The sequence below is a fragment of the Saccopteryx leptura genome, chromosome 12 (assembly GCF_036850995.1).
Source record: "Saccopteryx leptura isolate mSacLep1 chromosome 12, mSacLep1_pri_phased_curated, whole genome shotgun sequence".
In the NCBI taxonomy this organism is placed as follows: Eukaryota; Metazoa; Chordata; class Mammalia; order Chiroptera; family Emballonuridae; genus Saccopteryx; species Saccopteryx leptura.
This window is the reverse complement of record NC_089514.1, coordinates 56717783-56730360: the sequence shown is the minus strand read 5'-3', so window position 1 is coordinate 56730360 and position 12578 is coordinate 56717783. Positions and strand designations below refer to the sequence as shown.

The following is a 12578-nucleotide window of genomic DNA, read 5'->3' as shown; positions in this document are numbered from 1 at the left end:
ACTGAAACAACAAAGGATGTTGAATGAAACGACCTTTTTGGGGGACCTGTTGTATCCTCAGTAGATTTTGTCAATAAAACAGCCATGCAGCCATAGACTAATTTAGTTAGGGCAGATTACTGTGTAATTGCATTTAGAAAATGCAAAGTGATTACCATATAAATGACACTGAGCCAGAGGAAAAAGTGCATACATGAACTCTGCAGTTGACCTGCCATTCTCTTAATTAAAAAGTGTCAGCCTACTCAGTAGAAGAAATGGAGATGACAGCAGCCATGATGCAGCATCTTTCTGTATGTTTGCACCTTTGAGATCCTCACATTTAATTTCTTGACCTAGTTTTGAAAGTACACATAGATGTCAGTTTTGCTTTATTTTCTTAATTTTTATTCTGAGGTCCTAATCTATAATTTTTATATTTACATGGTTATTGTTCTTACCCTTAGTCCTTACATTTTTTTTCTTTTCTAAGAAGTTTACTTTTGAATATTTAACACCAAGTCCATTCTAGCATTTACAGTAGATCAAGTACTAACTTAGAATAATTTGAGAGAAAATCAGTTTAAATTGGTGGAAATTTTTTTATTAGAAGCACTTCTGTTATTTTTAATAAGAACAGTAATTGAAATTAACAGCTCTACAGAGAGTTTTAACAAAGAGTTATGATAAAGATCTTAATAGTCCTGTAATAATAGCCAAGTAAGAGCTATTTTTATTTAGAAAATATACGTAGAGAGCATAAATGAATGAGATTTAATTACAAATGAATTTTGTTTTTGCTATAATAAAAATATTCAGAAGTCATATTTTTATTATGTCCATGTGTGGTGTGACAAAATCTAGTTGACCTGTACTGAAAGGAAGTAAGGACGTATATCAAATGTAGAATGCATGGAATATGTACACATACACGTACATGTGCCCATGCATGCACATGCAGACATGTTGTGTACACATTCATACAAATTATGCTTTTCTGTTGATTTGGGTGAAATCTGTGCATGTGCTCAGCATAGAACAAAACAATGGACTAGCACTTTATTAACTCAGTGATTTAAGACTTATTGCAGGATAAATGTTTCCAGCTTCAGTAGTAAACAGAAATTATGGGAAGGGAACTTAATAACAAATATAATGAAAAGTGTAGATTAGACATGTGAATTTGAATATTTTCTGTTTTTGTCAATTCTGAAATTTTCATTTGTTCTGGTTTCACTTTCTTGAAAAATATTTTTTTCTAGTTTAAATACCCTGGTGATGTGCCGGTGGTTTAGTGAGATTTCCCAGGTTCTTCAATGAATGTGTTTTGGCTCTTTTTGTCCTGTCATACTTTCTTTGATCTTATATTCCTCTTACTTAGAGAGGATTATCAAGGGAGGCACCTATTGTATATCCAAAGATATACAGACTTTGAATATTATAATTTATATGACACAAATGTTACAAGTTTCTGTGTCATTCGTTTTGAAGTTTAGTTACTTGATTGCTTCTTGCTTTATAGGGGATGTTTTTCAGGAAAATTTTAATTGCTAACTGGAACTGTTCTAATCTTGATTAAGAGACTACCATTAGTATCATGAGAAATGTGGAATGTCCACTCATTCATTCATTCATTCATTCAGTGATTTTACTGAGCACTGGTTATATACAAAAAAACTGGGTGTCTGAGGGCAGTGCTTAAGACAGGCAGAGGAAGAACATAAATTTCTGCACAGATTCTAGAGCAGTGCTTGTCCAGCTTTAGTGTGCATCAAACTCACCTCAAGGTTTCTGTCCCAAATTTTCTGTTTCAGTAGATTTGGGGCTGGATCTGAGAATTTACATTTCTAAGAGGTTCCAAGTAATTCTGATTCTACATGTCCAGGAGCTCAGCAATTTGAGAACTACTGATCTAGACTTTATAGGAAAAGATAGTTAATTAAAAAACTTATTATTTCCCATTGTGATTAGTGCTGTAGCAGAGCAATCTGAGTTTTATGGGGACCTGACCTAGTCTTGGGAGGCTTCAGAGCTATGTTAAGACCTAGGCAAGCCTGTGGGGAGAGCACTGCCAGGAGGGGCAGGGAGGGCTGGTGAGTCTGAGGAACTTCAGGGATATGGGGAACACTGGAATATGGGGCTGTGGGTAGGAAGTTGCATTAGATGCAACTAATGACATAGGCTAGTGCTAGAATTGGCATGGTTTTATAGTAATGAAACCATGCTTTGTTTCCAAAGAATTGTTTGGAGTCCACTTTTTACATGCATTGAGGTACAGCTATATAGTTGTGTATAAGCACATGCATGGATTCAGTGCTTGAGATTTGAGCTCGAAAGAATGTTGACCAGTTATAATGGGCAAGTATTCATCAAGAGAAGGCATCTTTAGGGTGAAATCAGAGAAATGGTGCCATGAGGAGCTCTCCCGATACTGCTCCCCCAAATTTCAACAAGTTCTACAACCAGTGACAGAAAAATCTATCCTTGGTGCATCTGGAAGTTCCACACACTGAACATGAAGGTATGATCGAGCAAAAAATTGACTAAATATATAATCAACCCTGTAGGAAATAAGACGGAGAACAGAACACTCCGCCTTCCTCACTAACCTGAGCAAGAGCTGCTTTCACTTGGAACTGAGAGAGAGTGGGGGCTGGGAGTGCAGAGGGAACCAGGCTGAGTCAGAGACATCCTCCAAGCCGAGGAAAGAGTGTGCCTGTGGCAACTCAGCCCATGTGAGTTAACACCCGCGCTGGACCTCGGCAAATGTGGGCAAGTGGTGGCTGCCAATATCCCCGATATACTGGTCGGAGAGCGTGGATAGTGTGTGAGAGGTTCCTCCTAGCACCCTGGGAGTGGGCGCCCGTGTTTCCGGACAGAGGCCTCTGTGTGGGCTGCGACCAGAATCTCAGTGTAATCCCTGCTCCTGAAACAGCACTGGGGGAGTGCGTGAAAGCAAACTTCCCTACGCCTCACCCAGCCACTCAGGCTAACATCCCTGGGAAGAAAAAATACAAAAACACTAGAGGGAGGGGTACGCAGGCATCTTGCAGACTGTCTCTGGAGCAGATTTGTGGATTAAATCGCTGAAATTAGCTTAATCCACAGTCCGCTCACCTCCAAACTGATTTACGCATCTCTAATTGACAAGGTCTCTCTCAGATCAGCGTTGTAAGACAAGAGATGTGATTTTTTTAGTGCCTCTTGCTATGCATGTAGGGGCAGGGCAACTTCCTGTCAGCCAATACAGATGAAAAACACATTCCTATGGAATAAACCTCAGAGAACACTGCAGAAGTTAAACAGGATAGGCTGTAGGCTTTTTAACAAGGATGAAGCCTGCAGGAAACAATCCCATGGAATGCTAAGGCAAATATAACTAGATAAACCTGGGGAACTGAATAGAAGCCAGCACGCTCCCCTACCTGATTAAGCTGGTGGCTCTGATTGGCAGAGCTTTTATACTCAGGGCTATACATTAAAAAGAGGGACTTGGCAGCTATTAAGGCCTCCTGTTCTGCAGGGAGTGACTAGGGCATCTTCTTCCCAGCCCAAACAGGTTACAAAGTGCAAAAAAGCCTGGGGAGAGTGGTCCCACAGAGTGCTGAGGCATACTGGACATGCCTGGAGGCTCATAGAAAGGCACCTTGAAAGCAATTGGCTCCCAGCCCTGCCTGATTATGCTGGTGGCTCTGACTGACAGAGCCTTACCCAGAGCCCTGTGCTGAGTGGGGATAGAGTGGGGATTTGCCAGCTCTTTGAGCCTCTTACTCTCCAGGCAGGGGCAGCAGCAACCTCATAGCTGGATCATCAGACTGCTAATTCAGGAAGGAGAGACTAGGAGAGAGGTTCCGGGAAAATGGACTGGCCCATTGTTGGAGCCTGCAAATGCTAACAAGCCCCAACTACCAACGAGACTGAGGCCTAGTATATGACATCACCATAGAGACACATCAACTGCAAATCTCTACCTAAGTGTGACACAAGGGCAGAGCCTGGGATATAGACCCACCAACCAGGAAGAGGAAGAGGAAAGAAAAGGATGAAGAGAACCTCTCAAAATCAAGAAAAATCCACAGACTTCATAACTTTTTCCACTTTTTTTTTGTTTCTTTCATCTTCTTTATTATTATTTTTCTTCCACCTTGGTCCTTTTATCCTCTGCTCGTCTTATTCTTTTCTCTTCATCTTGAACTACATTGCCCATAAGTGTTACATTTCCCATTTTTTTTTCTTTTCTTCTTCCTTTTCTCTATGAAGGTTACACTCCAAAATGCTTAACTCTATCTTTTTTTTTTTGTTATTGTTTTTTCTTCTTTCTTCTTTTCTTTTTTCTCCCTCTCTCTTAGTTTCTTCTTTTCTCCTTTACTTTTCCTCTCATTCGATCCTCACTCAAGAACAAATTTATTTATTTGGGACTTAAATTTTTTCTTTGTGGCATTTTGGGTGCTTTTTACTTCGATTTTTTTTTTTTAACAGAGATAGAGTCAGAGAGAGGGATAGACAGGGACAGACAGACAGAAACAGAGAGAGATGAGAAGCATCAATCATTAGTTTTTTGTTGCGACACCTTAGTTGTTCATTAATTGCTTTCTCACATGTGCCTTGACAGCAGGCCTTCAGCACACCAAGTAACCCCCTGCTTGAGCCAGCAACCTTGGGTCCAAGCTGGTGAGCTTTTCTCAAACCAGATGAGACCGTGCACAAGCTGGAGATCTCGGTGTCTTGAACCTGGGTCCTCAGCATCCCAGTCCAATGCTCTATCCACTGTGCCACTGCCTGGTCAGGCTTACTTTGCTTTTTAACTCATTAGCATTCCCCCCAACCCCGGCTCTCCATTCTATCTAGCTTTTGTTCCACTTAATACAATAATATTTTTCTTTCTTTTTCCTGTTTTCCTTTTATTCCTTTCATTATATCTCTCAGTTGACCATCATTTACAAGCAAATTATTTTATTCTTGATCCAAATTTTTTCCTTTTTTGCATTTTATGGGTCCCTAACTCCTCTTTTGCCCCTTTATCACTTCTAACCAACTCAGGCCATTTGTTATAGATAGTTTTTGTTCCATTTAGCACAATATAATTCACAGTTTTTCATGGTATTTTCTCAAGGAGGAAGGAAAAAAAGGAAAAAAAAGAAATAATAAATATTTTTTTACTTTTTGTTTTTTTTGTTTTATTGGTTTTTTTAAACTTTTTATACTTTATTAATTATTATTAGTGTTATTAATGAAACCACCCTCATATTCCATTAAGGAAAAGGAAATTGAATATTGTGGATACAAAAGACAGAGATGTAGCATAGATAGATGAGAAAATATCTATGGAGAAAAAATTTAATATAGGAAACCTTGGAGTTAAATGACAGAGAATTTAAAATAGAAATCCTAAAAATACTCAGAGATATACAAGAAAACACAGAAAGGCAATTTAGGGAGATCAAAAAACAACTCAAAGAATACAAAGAATATATTACCAAGGAAATTGAAACTATAAAAATAAATCAAACAGAAATGAAAAACTCAATTCATGAACTGAAAAATGAGGTAACAAGCTTAGCTAATGGAACAGGCCAGATGCCAGCCAGGGAAAAGAAGACTACAACATATAAAAGAGGGCCTATTAGATTATCTTCAGATTTCTCAGCAGAAACTCTATAAGCTCGAAGAGAGTGGATGCCAATATTTAAAGTTCTGAAAGAGAGGAACTTCCAGCCAAGAATACTCTACCCATCAAAGCTATCCTTCAAATATGAAGGAGAAATAAAAACTTTCATAGATACAGAAAAGATGAAGGAATTTATCATCAGAAAACCCCCACTTCAGGAAATACAAAAGGGGGTTTCCAACCAGATACAAAGAGCAAAAACACAAAACAAAACCACAAGTAAAAGCTCCACGAAGAACACAATAAAACCAAATTTAAACTGTGACAACAAAAACAATAAAAGGGGAGAGGATGGAGATTAACAGTAGCAAAGGACGATGAAGTGCAGAAGCACTCATAAGATAGTGTACTACAATGAACATGGTAGGTACCCTTTTCATTACTTAATGGTAACCACCATTGAAAAAACTACCACAGAAGCACATGACTTAAAAAAGGTAGTAACAGAAGAAAATGTATGGATTACAACCAAACAGAAACAAATAATAGAAAAATAAAAGAGAAGAATCAAACAAGATACAAAGCTAACAGAAAGCAATATATAAAATGGCAATAGGGAACCCGCAAGTGTCAATAATTACACTAAATATAAATGGATTAAACTCACCAATAAAAAGACACAGAGTAGCAGAATGGATTAAAAAAGAAAATCCAACTGTATGCTGCCTTCAAGAAACACATCTAGCCTGACCAGGCGATGGCACAGTGGATAGAGCATTGGACTGGGATGCGGTGGACCCAGGTTCGAGACCCCGAGGTTGCCAGCTGGAGCGCAGGCTCATTTGGTTTGAGCAAAGCTCACCAGCTTGAACCCAAGGTCACTGGCTCAAGCAAGGGGTTACTCAGTCTGCTGAAGGCCCACGGTCAAGGCACATATGAGAAAGCAATCAATGAACAACTAAGGTGTCGCAACGAAAAACTAATGATTGATGCTTTTCATCTCTCTTTGTTCCTGTTTGTCTGTCCCTCTCTTTGACTCTCTCTGTCTCTGTAAAAAAAAAAAAAAAAAAAAAACACTCCAAGCAAATAACATCCAAAAAAAGCAGGTGTAGCAATACTCATATCTAATAATGTTTACTACAAGACAACAAAAGTAATCAGAGACAAAAATGGTCATTTCATAATGATTAAGGGGACACTGAATCAAGAAGACATAACACTTCTTAATATATATGCACCAAACCAAGGAGCACCAACATATATAAGACAGCTACTTTCTGACCTAAACAGAAATCTGACAAAAATACAATCATACTTGGAGACCTCACTATGTCACTGACGGCTTTAGATTGTTCATCCAAATAGAAAATCAATAAAGAAATATTGGCCCTAAACAAAACACTAGAGCAATTGGATATGATAGACATTTATAGGACATTTCATCTCAAAGTGACAGAGTACACATTTTTCTCTCGTGAACATGAAACATTCTCAAGAATTGATCATATGTTGGGCTACAAAAATAACATCAGCAAATTCAGAAAAATTGAAATTGTATCAAGCATATATTCTGATCATAAAGCCTTGAAACTAGAATTCAACTGCAAAAAGAGGTAAAAAAATAATGCACAAAAATGTAGAAACTAAACAACATACTTTTAAAAAATGAGTGGGTCAAAGAAGAAATAAGCACAGAGATCAAAAGATATATACAGACAAATGAAAATGACAATACGACATATCAGAATCTATGGAAAGCAGCAAAAGCAGTAATAAGAGGAAAGTTCATATCACTTCAGGCCTATATGAACAAACAAGAGAGAGCCCAAGTAAACCTCTTAACTTCACACCTTAAGGAACTAGAAAAAGAAGAGCAAAGACAACCCAAAACCAGCTGAAGAAAAGAAATAATAAAAATCAGAGCAGAAATAAATGAAATAAAGAACAGAAAAACTATTGAAAAAATTAATAAAACAAAGAGGTGGTTTTTTGAAAAAATTGACAAACTCTTAGCAAGACTCACTAAAGAAAAAAGAGAAAGGATTCATGTAAACAAAATTCAAAATGAAAGAGGAGAAATCACCACAGATATCAAAGATATACAAAGAATTATTGTAGAATACTATGAAAAACTATATACCACAAATTCAACAATCTAGAAGAAATGGATAAATTCCTAGTACAATACAATTTTCCTAGACTGAGTCATGAAGAAGCAGAAAGCCTAAACAAACCAATAAGCAGGGAGGAAATAGAAAAAACTATAAAAACCTCCCAAAAAATAAAAGGCCAGGCTAAGACAGCTATACTAGTGAATTTTATCAGGCACTCAAAGAAGATTTGGTTCCTATTCTATTCAAAGTCTTCCAAAAAATTGAAGAAGCAATACTTCCAAACACATTTTATGAGGCCAACATAACGGTCATACCGAAACCTGGCAAGGACAGCACAAAAAAAGAAAACTACAGACCGATATGTCTAATGAATACAGATGCTAATATACTAAACAAAATACTAGCAAATCAAATGAAACAATATATTAAAAAAATAATACATCATGATCAAGTGAGATTCATCCCAGAATCTCAAGGATGGTTCAACATACATAAAACGGTTAATATAATACACCATATCAGCAAAACAAAAAACAAAAACCATATGATCCTATCAATAGATGAAGAAAAGGCACTTCATAAAATACAACATAATTTTATGTTTAAAACACTCAACAAAATGGGTATTAGTAGGAAAATATCTCAACATGATAAAGGCCATTTATGATAAACCATCAGCTAACATTATATTAAAAGGCGTAAAACTGAGGACTTTCTCCCTTAAATCAGAAACAAGACAGGGTTTTCCATTCTCTCCAATCTTATTTAATGTGGTACTAGAAGTTCTAGCCCGAGCAATCAGACAACATAAAGAAATAAAAGGAATCCATATCAGAAAAGAAGAAGTAAAGGTATCACTTTTTATAGATGATATGATCCTATACTTCGAAACCCCCAAAGACTCCACAAAAAGATTACTAGAAACAATAAACCAATATAGTAAGGTCACAGGTGACAAAATTAATATACAAAAGTCCATAGCCATTCTATATGCCAACAACAAAACATTTGAAAACAAACTAAAAAAAAAAATCCCCTTCACTGTTGCAACAAAACTAGGAATACACATAACAAAGAATGTAAAGGAGCTATATAACGAAAACTACAAAGCATTATTACAGGAAATTGAAAAAGATACAATGAAATGGAAAAATATTTTATGTTTTTGGAAAGGAAGAATAAATATAATCAAAATGACCATATTCCCCAAAGCAATATAAAAATTTAATGCAATTCCATCAAAATTCCAATGACATTTTTTAAAGAAATGGAACAATAAATCATCAGATTTATATGGAACTATAAAAAACTCCGAATAGCCAAGAGCAGTCTAAGGAAAAAGGACAAAGTTGGGGGCATTACAATACCTGACTTCAAATTGTATTATAGAGCCACGACAATCAAAACAGCATGGTATTGGCAGAAAAATAGACATTCAGACCAATGAAACAGAATAGAAAGTCCAGAAATAAAACCACATATATATGGTCAAATAATTTTCGATAAAGGGGCCAACAACACACAATGGAGAAAAGAAAGCCTCTTCAACAAATGGTGCTGGAAAAACTGGAAAACCACATGCAATAGAATGAAACTCGACTACAGTTTGTCCCCTTGTACTAAAATTAATTCAAAATGAATCAAAGACCTAAATATTAAGACCTGAAATTATAAAGTACATAGAAGAAAATGTAGGTACTAAACTCATGGACCTTGGTTTTAAAGAGCATTTTATGAATTTGACTTCAAAGGCAAGAGAAGTGAAGGCAACGATAAATTAATGGGACCACATCAGACTAAGAAGTTTTTTCAGAGCAAGAGATACTGAGAACAAAATACACAGCCAGCCAACTAAGTGGGAGATGATATTTTCAAACAACAGCTCAGATAGGGCCTAATATCCAAAATATACAAAGTACTCATAAAACTCAACAACAGACAAACAAATGATCCAATAAAAAAATGGGAAGAGGACATGAACAGACAATTCTCCCAGGAAGAAATAGAAATGGCCAACAGATATATGAAAAGATGCTCATCTTCTTTAGTTATTAGAGAAATGCAAATCAAACCTACAATGAGATACCACCTCACACCTGTTAGATTAGCTATCATCAACAAGACAGGTAATAGCAAGTGTTGGAGAGGCTGTGGAAAAAAAGGAACTCTCATTCACTATTGGTGGGAATGTAAAGTAATACAACCATTATGGATGAAACTATGGTGGTTCTTCAAAAAACTGAAAATGGAACTGCCATATGACCCAGCAATCCCTCTACTGGGTATATATCCCCAAAACTCAGAGACATTGATATGTAAAGACACATGTAGCCCCATGTTCTTTGCAGCATTGTTCACAGTGGCCAAGACATGGAAACAACCAAAAAGCCCTTCAAAAGATGACTGGATAAAGAAGATGTGGCACATATACACTATGGAATATTACTCAGCCATAAGAAATGACATCAGATCATTTACAACAAAATGGATGCATCTTGATAATATTATACAAAGTGAAATAAGTCAATCAGAAAAAACTAAGAACTGAATGATTCCATAAATAGGTGGGACATGAAAACGAGACTAGGAGACATGGACAAGAGTGTGGTGGTTATGGGGCGGGAGGGAGGGGCACAAAGAAAAGCAGATAGACTGTCTTGGAGGATATTCTGGCTTTGGGTGATGGGTATACAACATAATTGAATGACAAGTTAACCTGGAGATGTTTTCTTTGAACATATGTACCCTGATTTATTGATGTCACCCTATTAAAATTAATAAAAATTTATTAAAAATAAGAGAGGGGGCCCTGGCCAGTTGGTTCAGTGGTAGAGCGTCGGCCTGGCGTGCAGGGGTCCCGGGTTCGATTCCTGGCCAGGGCACACAGGAGAGGTGCCCATCTGCTTCTCCACCCCTCCCCCTCTCCTTCCTCTCTGTCTCTCTCTTCCCCTCCCGCAGCCGAGGCTCCATTGGAGCAAAGATGGCTCAGGCGCTGGGGATGGCTCCTTGGCCTCTGCCCCAGGCGCTAGAGTGGCTCTGGTCGCGACAGAGCGACGCCCGGAGGGGCAGAGCGTCGCCCCCTGGTGGGCGTGCCGGGTGGATCCCGGTCGGGCGCATGTGGGAGTCTTTCTGACTGTCTCTCCCCATTTCTAGCTTCAGAAAAATACAAAAAAAAAAAAAAAAGAAAAGAGAGAGAGAAGGCATCTTTTAATATGAGCAAGATATTTGATAGTGCTTCTTAGAACCTTCCCATGGTCAGCATAGAGTATTGTGGATTAAAGGAGTATATGCAAAATGTTTGATTTAACAAATAGATATAAACTAAGGATGTAGTTGATATTAACTAGGAGTACAGTTGGTATTATATATTTGCCATAGGAATATAAATTTTAAAAAGGATTTATACGTGTCCTAACTCATACCAAGAAGAATATGAGTTCAGATGACTTACTTTCAACATTTCATTTAAAAACTCTTAGTTCGCATGAAGACATTAGGAATAAGAAAGTATATGAAATTGTAAATTAACAGAGCTGGGAAAAATGACAGAATTAAGTTTGTGAAAGATAAGGCAGGTACCATGCTGGTGCACTTAACAATGAGATCAAATCAGTAAAAGCAGAAAAGACTCTGATTGGCCCTGCTTGAATCACAAGCCCATCTCAGCTCAAGCACTCTGTCCAGGAGCATGGTCTACTCTTGTTGGACAGCTTAGGTTACCTGCTGAGCCTGTGGCTGGGGAGGCCAGAGCATTGAACTCCCCAGTTTCTTTTATCATCACACATGTCAGTTCCTTAAGAGAAATAGATGGTGGTGTCTTTTACCACAACAAAAAGAGAAGGTTTCTGTGCAGGTTCACAGAATGCATGTACTCTTTTTTTTTTTTTTTTTTGGTGTGTGTGTATTTTTCCAAATTTGGGAGCAGGGAGGCAAGACTCCCACATGCGCCCTACAGAGATCCACCCAGCATGCCCACCAGGAGCGATGCTCTGCCCATCTGGGGCATCACTCTGCAGTGGCCAGAGCCATTCTAGCACCTGAGGTGGAGACCATGGAGCCATCCTCAGCGCCCAGGCCAACTTTGCTCCAATGGAGCCTTGGCTGTGGGAGGGGAAGAGAGAGATAGAGAGAAAGAAGAGGGAGAAGGGTGGAGAAGGAGATGGGTGCTTCTCCTATGTTCCTTGGCTGGGAATCGAACCTGGGACTTTCACACACGGGGCTGATACTCTACCACTGAGCCAACCAGCCAGGGCATATGTACTCTTTTAAAAAAATTAATTTAAAATTTTATTTTTCAATGACAGTTGATAGTATTATTTTATATTAGTTTCAGCAATACAGCATGGTGGTTAGACAGTTATGTAATTATGATGTGACTCTCCCTGTTACTTCAAATACCTACCTGGCACCATCCATAGTCATTACAATATTAATGACTATATTCCCTGTGCTGTACCTTACATCCCTGTGATTATTCCATAACTACCAATTTGTACTTCTTAATTACTTCACTTTTTTCACCCAGCCCTCCTCCTCTCCCATCCAGCAACTAACAGTTTTTCGCATCTATGCGTCTCTTCCCACTTTGTTTGCTCATTTATCTTGTTCTTTAGATTCCACATATAAGTGAAATCACATGGTACCTGCCTTTCCCTGTCCAACTCACCCCATCCAGCACCATACCCTCCAGTTATATTCATGTTGTTGCAAATGGTAAGATTTCATCCTTTTTTATGGTCAAATAATATTCCATTGTATATATGTACCACAACCTCTACATCCACTTGTCTTTGTGTGTATGTGTGTGTGTGTGTGTGTGTGTGTGTGAGAGAGAGAGAGAGAGAAAGAGAGAGAGAGAGAGAGAAAAGGGGGTGGAG

General features: G+C 38.0%; 1 protein-coding gene across 2 annotated transcripts in view; it reads left to right on the top strand.

Annotated features, from left to right (window-relative positions):
* ELAPOR2 (endosome-lysosome associated apoptosis and autophagy regulator family member 2) overlaps positions 1–12578 on the top strand; it is a 251001-nt gene that overhangs the window by 159942 nt on the left and 78481 nt on the right. The window lies entirely within an intron of this gene.